Below are 20,376 nucleotides of genomic sequence, written 5' to 3'. Positions count from 1 at the left end.
GGCAGGGTGCTGCGTGAATACAATACTAGCAGTCAGGAGGTGGAGGCGGGAGGAGCAGAGGCTGAAGACCACCCTGTCCAGATGGGGCAGTGTAGAAAAGCACTTGCTGCAGAGACACATTATAGAAGGAGAGAACTAACGCCTACAAAAAGTTGTCTTCTAGCCTGTATATATGCATGTCCACACACAGCTAGATAGATAGTTGATAGATGGTGCATAGATAGATGGTGGACAGATAGATGATAGATATAGATAGATAGATAGATAGATAGATAGATAGATAGATAGATAGATATGAAAATAAGTTCAACTCCATCCCCAGTTTTATAGCAAGTTATGGCTACATACCACATGGTCTCAAAATAAAATAAAATAAGGCTGAATTTACAGCACCCAGTGATCAAAGAAGAGAGAAGTAACTCCCGTGCCTGAGCTCACAGTCAGTGTGACACAGTTCTCTTGACCAAATAAGGTCAAATACACAAGCATCCCCAAATTTAGGACTAATTCTGAAATGCTCCTTACCTTCTCCTCATTTGTGCTCGTAAGCAATGCTTTCATAAGGAAAACCATCTGTCCTTCAGATGACGTCAGCCCCTTTAACTGTCCTACATCCCATTTGGATACATCTGATTAGGTTCTGTGTTTTCCTCAGCTAAGCCTGAGTGTATATACATCACACTGTTGTGATGGCAGCAAGACGGACCAGAATACCATGACTTTGAGGGGACATGGAACATCATCAGAGGGGGTGGGGATTTAGCTCAATGGTAGAGCGCTTGCCTAGCAAGCACAAGGCCCTGGGTTCAGTCTTCAGCTCTGACAAAAAAGAAAAAAGAATGTCATCAGATGGTAGATGGCCCAACTAATCTAAAGTAGAGCGTTTTTGTGTCCTAGGTTCAGGGCCAAGTAAAGGCTCCATCTCTGGAAAAGCAATTGGCTCTCCAGAGAGAGCTTGTGGTCCAGTTAGACAAGCATCAGGCACTGGGGAGATTTGTCAGTCGGTAAAGTTGGTAAAGAAAGCAAGCTTCAAAAATGGGAAGACATCAGTTGGATCATAGGCACTCACATGAAAAGGCCAGGCTAGGGACAGTAAAGATGGCTCAGAGGTTGAGAGCACTGGCTGTTCTTGCAAAGGTCCTGGGCTTGATTCCTACCACCCGTATGGTGACTCACAACTCTCTGGAACCCCAGTCCCAAGGAGTCGGACTCTCTCTTCTGGCTTCTGCATCCATCAGGTATGTACATGCGGGCCAAACAGCCCACCTCCCACCCACACAAATTAAAAAAGAAAAAAGAAAATCCCAGCCTAGTGGAATTGGTGAGCTCCAGGTTCTAGTGAGAGACTTGGTCTCCAAAAAACAAACAAACAAACGAAACCAAAACAGAACAAAACAAGGTGGACGGCTCCTAAGGAACACCCAGAGATGACCCTCTGCATTCCATATGCACAGGCATCTCCACACATGTGTACACACATGCACATATACACATGCCAAAACAAAATATCACTGACAGAAAAAAGCTCCAGCCCCAAAGCTGCTGCATCTTCCTCACAGTCAAACAATGTCTGGGGATAGGTAGTCAAGACAAAAGCGTACAAACTGAACATCAGTCATCAATTTTAGAACCTCTTTGTAATCTAGCATTACAAATGTTTTACCTTGAGGCAACTTAAGATTGCTCTCTGAAACCCACAGCCCATATCACACTTCAAAGCGAAATCATAGAAGCTTCTTACTAAAGTTAGAGGAAGGCAAGGGTGGGTGCTGTCATGATTACTTAGCACCATTCCGAAGCTACAGCCAGTGAAAGAGGTAGGAAAGGAAACAATGAATATTATTATTAGAGAAGAATGGAAAAGTCTTGTTACTTACAAATAATATGATTGTCTGCTTAAGAAACCACAAGAAGGAATGAAAATGTTTTTTTTAAGTAATTAGAAAGTTGAGAAAAATGGTTAGTTACAAGATAAGTATATGGAAAGTTACCATGTGCCAGAAATGATCAGTTAAAAGCATAATGAAAAAGGATGTTCTGCCCACCAGAGAAACAATTTAAAACACAGAGGCCTAAATTTAATGAAAGTTCTACAAAAGCCACATAAAGCCAATTGAAAATTTTTACTGAGAGACATTAAAAACAACAACAACAACAACAAAAACCTAAATGAAACTCAAGCTTCTGTTATGTCCATAAAAATCAAAGTACAGTGTTATAGAGGGATGACAGTCCCTGAAGAGACATATTAATTTAATGTGAGTTATCTACAAATTCCCAATTGTTTTATGCAACTAGTTAAAATTATTATGACTTTACCTTTATATATGAGCTTTTGAGGACAACCAAGAGGGAGGAAATTTTTTTTTTAAATGAGAAAGAAAATCTCCTCATGGTAGCCCCTGCATTTATGCATTGACAGAGACTGAAGATGTGAGCCAAGGATGCCAATCTCACTGTAAGCCAGAATGAGTGATTGGCTGCTGGGGGAACAGCCCCAAAGCAACCCAGGTAAGCCCAGCTTTTTCGAGGCTCACCATCAACTCAGCAGCAGCCGGAGCTCACCTGACAAGGTTTCTCTGTCTGCCCAGGCACTGCCTTTGCAGTGTGGCCTGGGACTGCCCAAGTCCAGCTACTGCAGTTTTCTACATCGTGACACCTGGGTGACTGTCCTAGCAGCCCTCCGGGGTGTTTAGAGACATCATTTCCTTTCCTGTTGCTATATAAAATATGCTGACAAAGGCAGGTAAGGGAGGAAGGGCTTGTTTGGGATCATAGTTCAAGGGTGCAGTCTATCATGGGGCAGTGGAGCGGCAGGAGCTTGAACCAGCTGGTCACATCATATTCACACCCAGGAAACAGAAAGAAATGTACGTTGGTGCTCAGTTCCTTTCTGCCTCTTTACACAGTCCGGAATAACAGCCCAGGAAATGATGCCACCCACAGAGGCCAGGCCCTCCACCTCACACAGGCATGCCCAGAGGCCGCTCTTCGAGGTGATTCCAGATTTTATCCAGCTAACAACTGAGATGAATCATCAAACTGAGTGGTGCTGCTCCAAGGTGCAGACTCCAATCCCTGGGAGCTGATTGGTGATTCCTTGCCCCTCCCTCTACGTCTGCATCACTGGACTCAACCATTGGTTCCCTCAGCCTCTGTGGTGCCCCTTAATCTCAACTTCCTGCAACTCCTTGCTTTCCATTCACCCTGACACCCCAGGATCCATCTCTCCCCAAGCCTTGAAAAGGGCATTGCCTCAAATTCTGTTTCGTAAGGGTCTAGAGCAAAGACAATCTCTTTCATGACTCATACCAAATTAAATCATAAACCAGAGCACTGCAACATCCCAAAGCCCTAAAATAAAAAAGAAAATAGTAGTTTATCGATTTGTAAATGTGTGCTGCTGAGATATGAAAAAAACTGAATACAAGAATTTAATAAATTTGACTTTCTACAGAGCAGCACCCTCTGCCGGTTAGAAATATCTTAAACAAAATTAATGACAGAAAACCAAGAAGAAAACATTCAAAACACGTTTGGCAACAGTAGGACCATGCATGATAACAGGTTGATACAAGTTAATATATAAAAAGCATTTGGACATCAACAAAAACTCATGGGAAAAAAGAAGGAAATAGAATCTGGGCCTGAGTAAGAAGACAAAAAATATCCAAAAGATGCATGGGGAATACTCAGTCTCACAGAAGTCAAGAAAATACAAATGAAAATAACGCCTTTCTTTTTCCTATTAACATATATGCTGAAATTAATCCCAAAGGTGGGGCAGGGGTATGGCGTAGTAAGTAGAAAGCTTGCCTAGCCCTGGGTTCAATCCCCAGCACCATACAAACCGAGGACAGTAGTGTACAGTAATGCATACCCATAATTCCAGCACTCTGGAAGTGGGGCAGAGGATCAGGAATTCAAGGTCATTCTTGGCTACAAAGCCAAGAGTTCCAGAGTGACCTGTGACACAGGAGACTCTGTCTCAAAACAAAAACAAAACCCAACAACAACAAACCATCCACCCCTCCAAACCACTCCCACCCTCCAACTCTCTGACCCCTCCAGGTCTGTTTCTGGAAGCCCCAGGAGGCCTGGCATGAACAGTTTCTTTAGGATACTTTGGAAGCTTAATAATGCTCTGTTCTCAGTGGATAGCCACAAGTCATAATTTATCCTAAACAAATACTGGGAAACTCAAACTCCCACCCAAGTTCAGTCAGGACTCCAGCTTGGTTCACAACAGGAAACTAACAGTTTGAAGCCACAGTGTTTAAAACAACCAACCGCAAACAAGGGAAACCCAAAGCAGGGCCTGGGTGCGTCTACATGTTCATTAGACTTGATTCCCTGCCTCGCTTTTAAAGGATCGTTTTAAAAATATGATGGGAAAGTTTACAAAATACTGCAGAACATAAAATCTATGTATCAAATTACAGAAAATGAAATCTGAAGGACAAAAACTCCACAGTGGTCACCCGGTGTGCATGTCACAGTGGAATCTGCTAGAATGATTCTTGTCAACTTAGTAATAATATTATTACTATGCTTTTAAAATGATTTTAGACTATAGACCTAAATGTAAAAGCTAAAACTATTTAAAAAATTCTAGAAGAAAACATAGGAGAAAATTTGGGAGACTATGGAACAGGAGGTTATTTCTTAATAAGATGTAAAATCTTAAACTATCACGGAAAAAAGATGAGTATCAAACTTAATAAAAATGTCATGCTCTTGTCCCTCAAGCAAGATCACCGGCCACAAGAAGGTGCACTGCAGAATGTGGGTAATGCATTGTATGCATTTAACAAAAGAACTGTATATGCAATGCACAAAAAGTGTTATTAGCTCAACTTCGAAAAAAAATGAATGGATTCCACAAAGGAAGAGGTATAGTAAACACACGGAAAGAGGCAACAGACAGGACAAGGAGATGCCACCACATGCCACTAAAACGGCCAGAATTAAAGACATATGGAACCACACGATGGAAAGGAGGTAGCACAGCCATGGCATCCTCACACCCCTGGAAAAATGGAGCCCTGTTTTTGTTTTTGTTTTTTTGCCGGAGCTGAGGACTGAACCCAGGGCCTTGAGCTTGCTAGGCAAGTGCTCTACCACTGAGCTAAATCCACAACCCTGGATCCCCGTTTTTAAAAGCCATTATTAGTCTGAAAGGAAAACACCAACTTCCTACCACACTATCCATTCCACTCCCAAGTACTTACACCAAACAAATGAACATATGCTCACAGGAGGTCTTACGCAAAATGATCATGGTAGCTTAACTGGAATATTCCCCAAGTGGAAACAATCCAAACACCCACCAACAAGTGAGTAAAAGCATTATCACCCATCTGCACAGTAGAGTATTAGTGTGCAATGAAAAGGAATAAGGAAAAAAAAACCTCTCAACTTATTGATATATCCATCAATATGGTGTAATCTCAGAATTATCTTACTAAGTGAAAAGAACCAAAGATGAAAGGCAGTGTGATTACATTTATGTAGGAATCCAGAAAACACAGGCTAACTTACCACTGCAAGTCAGTGGCCACTGATGACCGACGGAGGGAGAGAGGGAGGGTGTTGGAGTTTACTTCTGTTGCCGTGAAAAAGAGTTAATTTCATCTTACAGCTTACACCGTGAAGGGACGTCAGGGCAGGGACACCAGGAAGGGACTCATGGCAGGAACTGAGGTTGGGACTATGGAGGAGCTTACTACCTTGCTCCCTCCCCATGGCTTGTTCAGCTACCTCTTTTATAGAGCCTGGACTGCGGTGGCCTGGGCAATCCCATATCAATCATCAATCAAGGAAATGCTTCACAGACATGGCCACAGGTCAATCCAAGGGAGGCAATTCTTCAAATGAGGTTTCCTCTTTCCTGGTATGTCAAACTGACAACCAAGAAGCCATCACAGAGGACCAGGGGACACTGTGGAATTTGGGGCGTTTTGAACACACCTCTGTCTTGCCCATGGTGACAGTTTCATTGACATTTACTTCCTCAAAAACAAATTGTATACCTTGAACATTTGTAGTGAATAATGTTTACATTAGACACTGGGAAAAATAGTAAAGCTTATTTTCCTTCTACTGCATTACTGTAGTCTCTGATGGATAAGAGTTACACAAATGGTACTCCTTCGCTCATGGCCATTGTCCTATCTGATGTTGTATTGTCTTTAATTGCTTCGGTAGAGGTTGGCATGTGCACCTGGGAGTGAGTGAGTGTGTGTGTGTGTGTGTGTGTGGGTGTGTGTGTGTGTGTTCATGTGTGTGCATGCACTCGCTCACGCACGCACACATGTATGTGTATGAGGTAGAGGGCATCGAAGATTCTCAAATGCTGGAGTTTGTGTGAAGGGAAGTCCCCATGTCTTGGGATCAAGAACACAGATGGGGACATGGAGCTTGGCATGCAGTAGGGCTTGGTGTGCAGTAGAGCTGGGATGAATTGCTTTGGGCTGGTATTCTATAGAAACCACCCCAGATGTGAAGAATTCCACAGAAGCAGAAAAGCCCAAAGGAAAGTGGGAAGCCCCAGACCTTAGGGAGCTCCCATGCTCACCCTCCTGTAGCAAGCATGCTGTGGACTGCCAGTTGTTACCTTTATTCAGCCCCACGTCTGCATAGACTTTTGGAGGGGAGAGATGAGGAGAGAAAGAATCTGATGTCTGATGACAGATGGGTCTTTGTCTAATTTGGGCAAGTGTCGCCAAATCTGGCCTCTCTCCAGCTGATTGGGGGGACAAGTACCGGTGCTGTAGACCTATCTCCATTGAGCAACCCCAGAGCCTTCCTTTGCTCCATGTTATATTATTCTGCATATAATGTGTGCATTAGAGGCCCTTTGCTGTGCACTGGCAGAAGGTGTAGCTAGCTGAAGGGAATTCCAGGAGCCTGCTAAGTGGGATGTCAGGACAGGACCATTGCCGGGGTCTATGCCAAATGCATTTCCTAACGACGCCTTTGTTCTGTCATCAGTCTTACATAATTGTGCTGCGGCAGATATGACGTGCTTCTAGAAGTGGATGGAATACATGACATGATAGCACCAGGATTAATCAGACCCAGTCCTCACTGGAGAGCTAAGAGGTATCAATTCACAGGCTTTTATCCCTGCAGTAAAATCCATCTACACAGCACACAGGAGTGAGACATACACCTTAAAACATATTGTTCAAAATAATATGCAATGGCTCAGTGGGAAATATAGAGACCTGAGTTCAATCCCCAGGAAAGCACTAACTCCCAGAAGATGTCCCCTGACCCTCATGTGAGTGCTATGTCACACACAGATGCACACATTTTTTTAATTTAAAAATAATATTCAGAGTATAGAATAACTTGGGTTCCTGGACCCATATAAAGAGGATAATTGACAGATGACAAACGGAATTGATTTCTGTTATTTTAATTTGGTATCTCAGAATTTTGTAATGAGTTATTGGTATGAATATATTACATCATTACCCCTATTGCTAGAAGATTCCCCTTCTATCATACCTCAACAATGGCAATACCATAGACATTCTGAAGCAGAAGGGAGAAGATATCGGAGTCCTACCCTTAGACAAGAAACTACAGGTAACTGATGACCTCTCAGAGAGGGAGAATTAGCCTCTCCCAGGGATGAGCACCCTAACATTATCTAGAACAAAGTGGTTGGCCCTGAAATCATATGTACATAGACAACGAAAGGGGATTCCACAGATTGTACTTATGTATTTCTATATCTCTCCATATATATATAGTATATATTAACAGTAATAGTTAGGGGAGGCATGCTATCAACTAGAGAATAGATGGGGACATGGAAAGAGTTTGGGGGAAGGAACTTTGGAGGGGCTGAAGGGAAGAAAGGGAAGGGGGAAAGGGATGTAATTCTATTTAAATTAAAATTTAAAAGAGAATAGTCTGAGGGAGCAGGTCATTAAAAGCACATAGAAAATGTACACATCATTGCTGAGGGATACTGTGCAAATGTTGGCACCCACCCTCTATGACATCACTGTGCTCTTGATCGACTTAATTGGCAAGATAACAGAACAGAACACCTTTATTCATTTTTGATGTTTGTTTTTTGATCAGGGTTGTAGCAAACTCAAGAAAAATAGCTTTGAGAGAGTAATTAGCCAGCTAATTATTAAGTCTGCTTATGTCTTTATTTTCACCACGTTTATTGGGCATAAGTATTCCTGTTTAGGAATATCAGGGTCCAGGAAGAGTAAGGAGTTGACAGCATCTGAGCAGTGAGTAGGAAGAACAGAGAGCCCAGCAAGACTGACTTCAATCCAGTTGGGACTCTGTTCTCTTTTTGTTTGGAAACTGAGGAAGAGATGGTAACCTCCCAAATGCTGGGGAAGCAGTTGCTGGGTGGGAGAAGGTTCCGAGGGACAACAGAAGTACAGAATCCAGAAATGTTCAAATACCATAGTTCTAAGGCTTGACTTAGAGTCATCACGCCCACATGTGAGGTAGGGAATAGTATTTTTCAGAGGAGAAAACTGAGGTAGAGCGTGAGCAGGTGCATCTTCACTGAGATGGGGAGTGGAGGGACTGGAGTTTTACTCAGTGTGGGATAAAGCTCGTAGCCATAGTAAGATGAGCTCATGAGTTTGCAGTGAGGTGTCCTTTACAACATGTAGGAGCTCAGAAAGGTGTCAGCGGTGTCATTTGGCTTTTCTAATAGAGACAAACTCACTTGGTGTCTAGATGGATCTGAATGTCTTAAACCAAGGAGTATACAGAAGCAAAATATTCATTAGCAAATGAGCTTTGCTCTCTGCTCCCATAGTCTGTGTAGTTAATACTGACTGTTTTCTATAGGCTAGAGTTCCACAGGTGTAGGCACTTCTCAATGCCACATGGAGAGGTGACAAGGGAAAGGACACCCTTCTCCCCAACCACGTAAGGATAGTACCTGAGTTCTTTTGTCTGGCCTAATGATTTCAAAACAACCAGTTAAGTTAGTAACCATGATCTGGAAGTGTGGAGAGACAACTTGTTAGGCACTATATTGAAGACAATCATTTCTTGGCTGGTCACTCTCAATCAATAATTGCAAAGCTGGGAAAGACAATTGATTGCTTGCTCTTTTCTTCTTCTTCTTCTTCTTCTTCTTCTTCTTCTTCTTCTTCTTCTTCTTCTTCTTCCTCTTCCTCCTCCTCCTCCTCCTCCTCCTCCTCCTCTTCCTCTTCCTCAACCCCAAATACCCAGCTCTTTAGCTAAAGGGCTTCAATATAAAGCTAAGTCTGGTCCTGTATTGTTCCCATTTGGGGGGTTGGGTAGAGGCAGGATGGGAACTGTACTCCCTAAGGTATGGGCATTTGGGGAATTGTCTCTGAAGTTCCTATGCACCTATAGTAGACAGTGAGCGCACACCTTCTTTCCTTCATTTTACTATTGCAAGGTATGTCTGCTGACTAGCTGTTTTGTTTTTACACTTTTGAGACGGTGTCTCATGTAGCTGGGTAGCTGAGGATGACATAGAACTGATTCTCGGTCCCCCTTGCCTGAGTGCTAGGATTATAGGAGTGTGCCAGGACACCTGGCCTGGATGGGATTTTAAAGAAACCTAATTCATGGTGTTTGGCTGAAGAACTCCAGCAAATCTATGCCCTTTCTCCACTCACGCAAAACCGAAGTTTTGTTTTTTAAGTGTTGCCTTATTTGAACTCAACACCTAGCTATGCTATCATTATGTTAAGGAGAACTGTGAGTTTTCAAGCAAATCTTGGCTTATTCTTTTTTTCCCTTTTTAACCTTTCTGTCTCTTGCTGATGACTTCATGAAGAACCCATCAGGGCTTACATGGTTAATGAAGGTAAACTGCAGCAAACGCGTCCCCTTCCGGAACGTCTTTCAGCTTATTCTAATTTTTTAATGGAGAAAATGCATTCTTAAATTAAATATGCATAATAAGGAATACTAATGATAAGAATAAAGTGGAGTATGTGAGAACGAATCGAGTGTTGTAAGCAAAATGCATTTGATTTGCTAAGGCTAAAAGCTAGCTCGCATTGGTAAGACTTGGTGCAAAAAAGAAAAGCCTCATAATGCGCACAAATTGTCCATAATTGTATGGATTTTAAATATAAAAGTTGGCAGTGGCAAAAGCTAAAAGCCATTAGGAGAGACACTATTGTGCAGTATGCCGGGAGCAGAAGTCATAAGCTTATGAAAAAACTCCCTGGCTTGAGTTTTCTAAAATTTTGATAACTGTACTTGAGGCTTGTCTTGACGTTTACCACAATGCACCCATTGTTCTTTGTGGCCTGGCCTAATGCATATAAGAAGAGCGCTACTAATTAGCATGAATAGTCTTCTTCCCTGAAGGTCGTTTATTGTGAAATTCATTCTTCTTCCTTTTTCTCCCTCCTTTGTAGCTGAACATCACTAAAGGAGTTTTCAACAGCTGCCATTAGTTCAAGAGATCTGTGTTTTCTCCCTGACACAGGTCACAGTTTTTAAAGAGTCTTTTTCCTACACCAAGAAGTCATAAAAATAGTATTTAAAGGCAAAGAGGTAGGGAAGAAGCTCACCTTTCTCTTGTGGGGGTCTTCCCAGGGCAGGTGTTGTGTCCTCTCACAAGGTTCCTGCTGCGGTATTGAAGACTTAGATTGGGAGCAGAGAGATGGCTCCGTGGGTAAGAGCATTTGCTGCTCTTGCAGAGGACCTGGGTTCAGTTCCCAGCACCCACATGGTGGCTCACAACTGCCTGTAACTCCAGTTCCAGGGCTCCAATGCCCTCCTCTGACCTCCTAGGAACTGCAACATGTGGTGCATAGAAGTATGCGCAGGCACAACACTCAGAGACATAAAATTTCAAATGAATGAACCCTGAAACAGGATGTGCCTTACACTGTTCATAACAGCAAACTGAAACAACCCCCAATAGTGATTCTTTCAGTTTATTCTTTATTTCTCATTTTATTTTGAATGAAACTGATTAGTTTCCCCAATGTTTTTTTCTAGAACTTAGTGGGATGGCTCTGAAATGTTTTCCAGATACAGAAAGCACTTGGGGACTTTGTTCCACTATCCTGTGCCAAGAGGATTTTCAAGACTTTCCACTGTTTCATACTGGGGACCAGTAGGTTTGCTGGTTTCAGTGTTTCAGGAAATTTAGCGAAGATGAAGGGATTCCCCACGTTTGCTGAGAAACAGTGTTGCTTGCTGGAGTTCTTTGTCCATTTCAAATGATTGACTCTGTCAACTTGTGTGTGTGTGTGTGTTGTGGGAGAAGGTGTCAGGACAGACCGCTGCCATCTAGACATTACTGTGAAGTTATTTCTAAGATGTGACATTTCCATCAGTAGAATTTGAGTAAAGCAGATGATTCTCCATCCACCTCATCCAACGTGTTGAGGAGCCTCAGAGCAAACACCTTGGTGTTCTGAAGCAGGGAAGTCTGCCATGTAGAAACACTGTCTGTTTTCCACCCTACAGATTTCAAACTCAAGACTATGAGACATACCCATGCCTCCTTGTCAGCCTTCTGGTGGGTTCTACAGATTGGCCAGTCCCTAAAATCATATATAGAAATATAATCCCACAAATCAGCTGATTGATTATATATGTCTAATTTGCTGTGATATATATGTCTAATTTGCTAGTAACAGAATGCATGAATATAAGGGATAGCAGTGAAGCTTACCCAACATGAAACTGTATCAATTTACTTAAAACAGTGAGAGGATTTTGTGATTTTTAAAATTCAGTTATGCAGCTCTCAGATGTGAACGTTATACATGACAACACTGTGCTGTGACGTGGAAAGCTGGACACCCCAGTAGGTGAGGAAACCAGACTCATCTAACGCATTACTTCAGTAAAAATTAGTAATTAAAGTTCTGGTACAAAACATACTCTTTTAACTATTTGGCCTCTAAGATACAACTGAGCTTGGGGCCATGTTCATTCTTGTAATGGATGATATGGAAATGTGTTTGACAAGCACACACTATGTTACCCATCTTTCTGTCCCTGGACCCAGACAAATCAGCTTGAGAGAGAAAAGTTTCATTCAGATCATGGTTCAGTATTGAAAGGGTTCAGTCCATAATTGCTTGATTGGGCCGAGCTTTGGGTCTGAGTCAAGGAGAAATCGTACGGTAGGTCAACTGTTCATCTCATGGCTTGGAAGTAAAAGTGGAGAGGAAGAAAGGGAGGTAGGAAGGGAGAGGGGGAGAGAGAGAGAGAGACAGAGAGAGAGAGAGAAGGCGTCATAGACAAAGGCAGGGCATGGAGAAGCAAGCCTAACTGAAGTAGTCCAAGAACTTAAACATCTGGCTTGTCTCAAGTTGGCTGTGAGTGCAGCAGGACTATGATGGTAAGAAGATGCAGAAGCCAAAGGACCTGGAGACTCAGACTCAAAGGACCAGCCCTGAGGCTCACGGGGCTGTCGCCAGGGAACTGCTGCTTTCTCTATCAACCTCTCTCCAGCTACCTCTGGACACACTGCTGGAAAAGTCTGGTTTTATCATTACAAAAAGCCAGTCCTTAAAACAAGTATCCTTCCTTCTCCAAATGGTATCTTGCTCTGGTGCGGAAACTTGTCTCCTAGGATGAACTCAACAAGACCTGGGGATAGGGGTGGGGACGGAGTCTGGGAACGAAGGGGTTTCCTCGGAAGCAAGATGGCAAGGATGGTATTCCTGTTTCCCTGTTTAGGGAGCTTAATTCTTCATGCTTTGCTTGGCTGTCAGAACATTTCATGTTTTTATTTGTGAACGTACATGGTGATCATGCTTAAGACAGGGAAACTGACGGCGGGTCCCTAGATGCGCTTCTTCCGCACAGATGTTGCAGTCTGAGTGGAGCTTTCAATGCTTGCCCCCTGAGATGCAGTAAATTGAGTTAAGAAGGTTCTTGCCTCCTCTGTTCTCCTTGTGCAGACAACTTACCAAGATAATGTTGCAGCCAAGGAATTGAAGCGGGCAAACCATGCGGTCTGAAGATGACCAAAGCGAGACATCGTCGGTACTGATGGCTCCCCACAGCCCAGTGGCGATCAGACAAACTGAGCACATTAGGAAAGCTGGAGACAGAGAGCCATTGGTGTGGAAGAACACTCTGGATCATTGGAAAACTTGAATCATTTCTCTTCTTTTGGGGAGGTGGTGCAGGACGGATGGAGCAGTGGGGCAGCCTGAAGACTATGTTCACTGTGAGAAGACCATAGCAGCACAGGTCCCAAGCTAGGGACAAACAGGTCTACTCATGGGATGGGGAGCCTTCATCCCTACATCCTGTTAGGGTGCAATCTCCTCCCCAGAACCCCACTGAGGGGTCCTCTCCCTTTCTTCCCTTCAACTCTTCCCTGGACCAGAGTCCTACATTCCAACTTCTTCGAGCCTCACAGGGCAGAGCCTAAGTCTGGATGGCAGGGTGAAAATTGGATAAACAGCCACACTGACTCAGGGGAGAATTTTTTTTAATGTGAACATCTGTTTCTTGTTTTTGGCCATGGTAAGACCTAGGGGAAGGAGAAATACCAACGGATGAAACAACGCCAGGAAGATGCCGCCTCATCTTTGTGTATTTTAGGAGCATGCAACCTGGATCCTTCCAGCACGGTAGAAGGAGGAGACTCCATTTCTTCAGGCTCTGGGTTGATGCCTGATTCTCCTTTAGGTAGGACCCACAGAAGCTTTCTGGTGCTTTGCTAGCCTGCTAAGGTACCTGTTTTGAACAAATTCCCACACCTGTGTCCTCAGATATAAACCTTGGATGAAGAGGAACAGAGGCGCTCTCAAGAACCTGCTCTCAAGCACTCACCATTTTCCAGGCTCTGGGTAATGCATGAGGGTTCATTCAGAAGCACAGAAGAGGAGATCTTTGTTCAGATGTAGCTTGAAATTTAGAGAAGATGCATGGATACAGAATAATAAAGGGTAAGCTACAGCCTAGTGCTAGATACTAGGGTACCTGCGGTGGGGGTATCACTTATAAGAGGAGAAGAGGCAGGGTTGCTGAAGTTGGGGGAGATAACAGAAAGTTTGAATCCTTCAGGAGCAGGGAACAGAGCAACAGCTCAGTCAGTGGAGTGTTTACCTGACAAACACTAGCCCCTAAATTGTCCCCAAAACCCATATTTTTAAAGTCAAGTGTAAAACTGGGCCTAGAGAGACATCTCAGTGGCTAAGGGCACTTCTTGTTCTTTCAGAGGACCAGGATTTGGTTCCCAGCATCCACATGATGGCTCATGTAGCCAGAAGGTTTCTCCCATCCCACGTGGCCCTATTGTCCCACAGCTGCTTATAAAATAATCACTTAGAGGTTTAATATTATTCACAAACTGTATAGCCTGTGGCAGGCTTCTTGCTAGCTAGCTATTTCATCTTACATTCACTCATTTCTATTAATCTATGTTTTGTCATGTGGCCATGGTATTTCCAGACTGCTGGCATCTTGCTTCTCCCCCAGCAGCGGCTAGACATCTCTCCAGACTCCATCCTTCTTCTCTCTGTCCCTCCACTTAGATTTCCTGCCTGGCTGTAAGCTTTCTTGCCATAGGCCAAAACAGTTTTATTTACTAACCAATGGGAACAGCAATTATTCAGAGCATACAAAAAGACGTCCCACGTCAGGTTCACAACCATCTGTAACTCCAGTTCTAGGAGATTCAACATCTTCTTCTGAATGCTACAGGCTCCAAACGTGCACACAGTACACATACATACATGCAGGCAACACATTCATATACATAAAATAAATAAAATAATAAAGAGCTAGGTGTGATAGCATTCACTTATAATCCAAGACACGGGAAGGCAGAGACAAGCAGACTCCTGGGGCTGACAGGCCAGCTGTCCCTGGAAAGACATGCCACACCAGGGGATGTGCCAAGGTCAGCCAGGGCTCAGACTGCATGGCCCTGTCAATCCAACGTCCTCTGTCAGATGCCATGATGCTAAGACTCTGGCCGGTGGGAACCTGGCTTTCCATAATACAGCTGGCTGACCAATCCTTATGGCATCATTTCCAGAGGTTTTAAGCAAAGAGTTTAGTGGGGATTAATTTTTCTTCAATAAACTCCTACTTAGAGTCTTTTTTTTAATGAACAATGAAAACATGATATTTATTGAGTTATACTAATTTTGTTATGCATATATTCTTTTTTTAATAAATAATTTTTTCTTTATTATTATGTGTTTTAAATTTTATACATCAGCCATGGGTTCCCCTGTCCTCCCCCCTCCCGCCCCTACCCCTACCTTCCCCCCAGCCCCTCCCCTCCATACCCATGTCCTCCAGAATCAGGGCACCCCTGGGGATTCATTTAAACCTGGTAGATTCAGTACAGGCAGGTCCTGTCACCTCCTTCCAGATTGAGCAAAGTGTCCCTGTGTAAGTCCAAGGTTTCAAATAGCCAGCTCATGCACTAAGGACAGATCCTGGTCCCACAGACTGGATGCCTCCCAAACAGATCAAGCTATTCAATGGTCTCACTTATCCAGAGGGCCTGATCCAGCTGGGGGCTCCACAGCCTTTGGTTCATAATTCATGTGCTTCCATTCATTTGGCTATTTGTCCCTGTGCATTTTGCAATCTTGGATTCAACAATTCACGCTCTTGCAGACCCTCCTCTTTCTCGACAGTTGGACACCTGGAGCTCCACCTGGGGCCTGGCTGAGGATCTCTGCATCCACTTCCATCAGTTATTGGATGAGAGATCCAAGACGACTATTAGGGTGTTTGGCCATCTGATCACCAGACTAGGTCAGATCAGGCTTTCTCTCGACCATTGCCAGCAGACTACAGAGGATATATAAAACAAAGATGACTAGACTGCTACACAACTCCAGGGAGGCTACCTAGAAAACAGGACCCTAGGAAAGACCCAAGGATCACCCAATGACAGAGAAATGGATGAGATCTACATGAACAACCTGGATGACAGTGGGAGTAATGAAGGGCAAGATTTGAGGGAAAGAAAGCTTAGGGGAGCGGGAGATCCCAGCTGGATCAAGAACAGAAAGGGAGAATGAGGAATAACAGACCATGATAAATGAAGACCACATGAGAACAGGAATAGGCAGAGTGCTGGAGAGGTCCCCAGAAATCCACAGTGATATATCCTACTTAGAGTCTTAATTCTTGAGATAGAAGGTGAACAAGAGTAAGAGAATCCAGCCAGTCAACAGAGGGGGTCCACCTGCCAGATTCCACTTTTTGCCTGCCTTCCCACCATCTCTGACTTTGTCATGGGATCTCTGGGCTGTAGAACTTAATATATTTCACATATCCCAGCTAGGGGGGATGTAGCCAAATATTTGACTAATAAAAACTTAAGTCATGACAATAGACACTGGAAGGTACTGGCCTGCCAGCATTGTGTCAATGCTTTGGAGGCCCCAGAGCCAACTAGCTTTTGCTTTTCTTGATTTTGATTTCACAATCTGAAAGAAGTTGCTTCACCCTTAGACATCACACTTCTATTCAGGAAACAAAGAAAGAAGGAGGCTGGAGTAGTGGCAGCTTGTTAGCTTGTGTATGGCTCCGGGTTTGATGCCTAGAACCTTTTAAAAATTAATCTATGCTAGGAAGCCAATGACTTCTCTCTTGACTGGAGAAGCTTCCTACAGGTCCCTATAGGACCATGCAGAGCAGGAACTGAGGAGAGGAGCCTGTGACAAAAGATGGAAACAGAAGGAGAGATAGCTGGCAGCCCCCGAGGTCCTCCACAATTCTGACTAAGCACACATATGTCATCCAGTGAGGATTTCATATTTTCTGGAATGATGAGTCTTAAGAAAATAGTATTTTGTCTCATGTGTGAGCAGTATAGGTTGTCCGACCAAATGCATTTGCCTGATCAGCCAGAGGATTGGCTTGCTGAAGCAAAATGAACTCAATGTTCTGTGATAAAATAGAGCTAACTGTTAACTCAGTGAGGTGTGTCCCAAAGCCCATATGTGCACACTCATACACACACATGGACACACAGGTACACATGTACATACACTTGTATACACACACACACACACACACACACACACACACACACACAGAGATTTCTGATATTCTTGACTTGCACAGCTAGGGACCCTGACCAGTCTGTGTCTGGGTATAGTCCCAAGGCCTTCTTTGTGGAGCATGGGACTAGTCCTGAAAGACAGACAAAAAGCAATTCTTGATCATGTGTCCCTTTGTCTAATTATTGCTTTGCTTCTGAAGAGTTAGTCTGGGGAAATATTCAAAATTAGGAGGCAGGCCATATGGGCAATTAATGGGATTTTGAATTTTTATAAAGAGACCAGAGTCACCTGGATTATAGCAGAGGATCCTTTAAGCCCATACAGTTACCGGCCAACACATTGCAAGGGGGATTGTCCTCTCACATGCAGGACCTTGGCTCCTCCTACCTTATAAAGCCTGGCCCTACAGAAGGAAAACCCCAGGAGGAAGCGGCAAGGAGTGACCCAGGGCTCCATTTAATCCCAGCCAACAAACCAGCCCTTTGGTTCTTGTTAACTCCATCTTTAACCTGGAGGTGACATCCCACAGACTTCCCCGCCACCAGTGTCTCCAAGCTATGATTCCTGCACACCCATGAGCTGTGAAACAGGGCTCTTCAGCCAGAGATGAGTGGGCTAGACTAGAATAGTCTAGAGAGAGACGCACAGCAGTAAGGGCCAGTTAGAGAGGGGTTGGTAATGTAGATGTGGCCACAGAGATCACACTGCCTCACTCAGGTAATCTGAAAATGCCTCAGGCTAAGTGCAGGAGGGTGGAGCCTCATCAGCCCCTGACACTACTGGAAAGTGAAAAAGATGAAGGACAAAGCAAGGGGAGGAAGAGGAGGAGGAGGGGGAGGAGGGGGAGGGGGAGGGGGAGAAGGGGGAGGGGGAGGAGGGGGAGGAGGAGGGGGAGGAGGGGGAGATGAAGGAAATAAGGGGAGGAAGAGGAGGAGGAAGAAGAGGAGGAGGGCCCCTGTCATAGCACACCATGGCTCCTAATGCTTTAAATACAGGCAATTTTCTTCATTGTCTTCTGAATACCCTTCCATGTGAAGTTTAGGGAACCTTTGCCAAGTTCCTACTTTAGTGCTGGCCGGGACTCGACTGGGACTGTGTTTCACCCACAAACCCAAATAGAAAGCACCTCTGTCTAGTCACTTCCATCATGTTTTCTTAAGTGTTTTCTCTTCGAGGCTATTATACTCTGCTTCCTACCCCTCACCTCCCCAGCCCATTCCAGAAGCAAATGAGAACAGAGACAATGTCTCCACGGATGCTGCATCCTCGGCCCTGTGAGGGCATGGAGGGAATGATATGTGACAGGCTGCAGACAGTGTGAACATGGAGCTGTGACTTCAAATGAAAAAGAATGGATGACACCGCTCCTTGTCTTTAGACAGCCTGTGCTCAGAGGGCAGCACTGCTCGGAAAAGTACCCTGTGCTCTAGGGAATCATTTTGGTGTGCATGCGTGTGTGTGTGTGTGTGTGTGTGTGTGTGTGTGTGTGTGTGTGTGTGTGTGGTGTGTGTGTGTATGTGTGTGTGTGTGTGTGTATGTGTATGTGTGTGTGTGGTATGTGTATGTGTGTGTGTGGTGTGTGTATGTGTGTGGTATGTGTGTGTGTGGTGTGTGTGTATGTGTGTGTGGTGTGTGTATGTGTGTGTGTATGTGTGTGTGTGGTGTGTGTATGTTTGTGGTGTGTGTGTGTGTGTGGTATGTGTATGTGTGTGTGTGGTGTGTGTATGTGTGTGTGGTGTGTGTGTGTGTGGTGTGTGGTATGTGTATGTGTGTGTGTGTGTATGTGTATGTGTGTGGTGTGTGTGTGTGTGTGGTATGTGTGTGTGTGTGTATGTGTGTGTATGTGTGTGTGTGGTATGTGTGTGTGTGGTGTGTGTGTATGTATGTGTATGTGTGTGTGTGGTGTGTGTATGTTTGTGGTGTGTGTGTGTATGTGTGTGTGGTGTGTGTATGTGTGTGTGTGGTGTATGTATGTTTGTGGTGTGTGTGTGTGTGGTGTGTGTATGTGTGTGTGTATGTGTGTATATGTGTGTGTGTGGTGTGTGTATGTGTGTATGTGTGTGTGGTGTGTGTGTGTGTGTGTGTGTGGTGTGTGTATGTGTGTGTATGTGTGTGTGTGGTGTGTGTATGTTTGTGGTGTGTGTATGTGTGTGTGTGTGGTGTATGTGTGTATGTGTGTGTAGTGTGTGTGTGTATGTGTGTATGTGTGTGTGGTGTGTGTGTGTATGTGTGTGTGGTGTGTGTATGTGTGTGTGTGTATGTGTGTGTGGTATGTGTATCGGTGGTGTGTGTATGTTTGTGGTGTGTGTGTGTGGTGCGTGCGTGCGTGTGTGTGTGTGTGTGTGTGTGTGTGTGTGTGTGTATGTGTTGTGAGAGAAGGGGGAAGACGAGAAGGAGGGAAGGAGGAAGGGAAGAAAGGGGAAGGAGACTGAGGAAGAAAATGAGGAGGAAGAGGAGGAGGGAGAGAAGGGGAGGGGGAGGAGAGGGAGGGGGCATACAGAAAGGAGCCCTTTAGAGCTGTGAAGGACGCCTAGTAACTGCTAGGCACCCACCTCACTTGTTAAGACTCTTCATTGTTAAAGGTGTATTTTGCATCTGATCTTTCAAGATCTGCTACCCTATGTGGTCTGGGCACTCTGGAGGCCACATCGGTGGTATCACTCTGGGTTTCCAGCCCAGGCCTACAGCATCAGTTCCCAAGGTCAGACAGGAGTTGGTCAGTGTCAAGTGCTTAGGAGTCCATGTCTCTTCGCAGGGGCGTGGTCATGGTTTGGCTGTGCTGGGCTGTGGTTTACCACTCTGGGGTCTGGACTGCAGCATTGCCCTGCCTATGCTGGGTAGTCAGTCTCCTTCTCTTTAGAGAAGGCAGGAAGTCTAAGATCTTCCTGTTCCCAGAGAGGACTGACTAGGGGGGAATCCACCCTGAGTGTGAATGTCGCTACCCAGTACTCTTGGGGCCCAGGAAACTAAGGAGGAGAAAAGAAGAAACTTGGTTGCCACAGGTGTCCCTACCCCCCACCCCTGGTTCTCTGCCTTTTAGGACAGAAGGACAGAAGGACAGAAACCTCTGACCCTGTGAAATTCTTCTTCCTCAAGTTGTTTCTCTCAGGTGTTGGTTGCAGTGATGGAGGGTGGGTTACTACAAATAGTTTCTACTTCAATCTCAGAGACAAGAAGATAGAATGTGGATGTTTATGCAGGGTGAACTAGTATAATAATAATAATAACAATAATAATACAAACAGAAATCTTTGTTTCTAGAGAAAATAGCACACTATTTCCTCTTGCTACTGAAACAAACTACTGAAATAAACTCAGTGATTTAAAACAACATATATATATATGTGTGTGTGTGTATAATCATATATGTATGTATGTATGT

This window comes from Onychomys torridus, chromosome 11, assembly GCF_903995425.1.
Source record: "Onychomys torridus chromosome 11, mOncTor1.1, whole genome shotgun sequence".
Lineage (NCBI taxonomy): Eukaryota > Metazoa > Chordata > Mammalia > Rodentia > Cricetidae > Onychomys > Onychomys torridus.
This window is presented reverse-complemented; position numbering follows the sequence as displayed.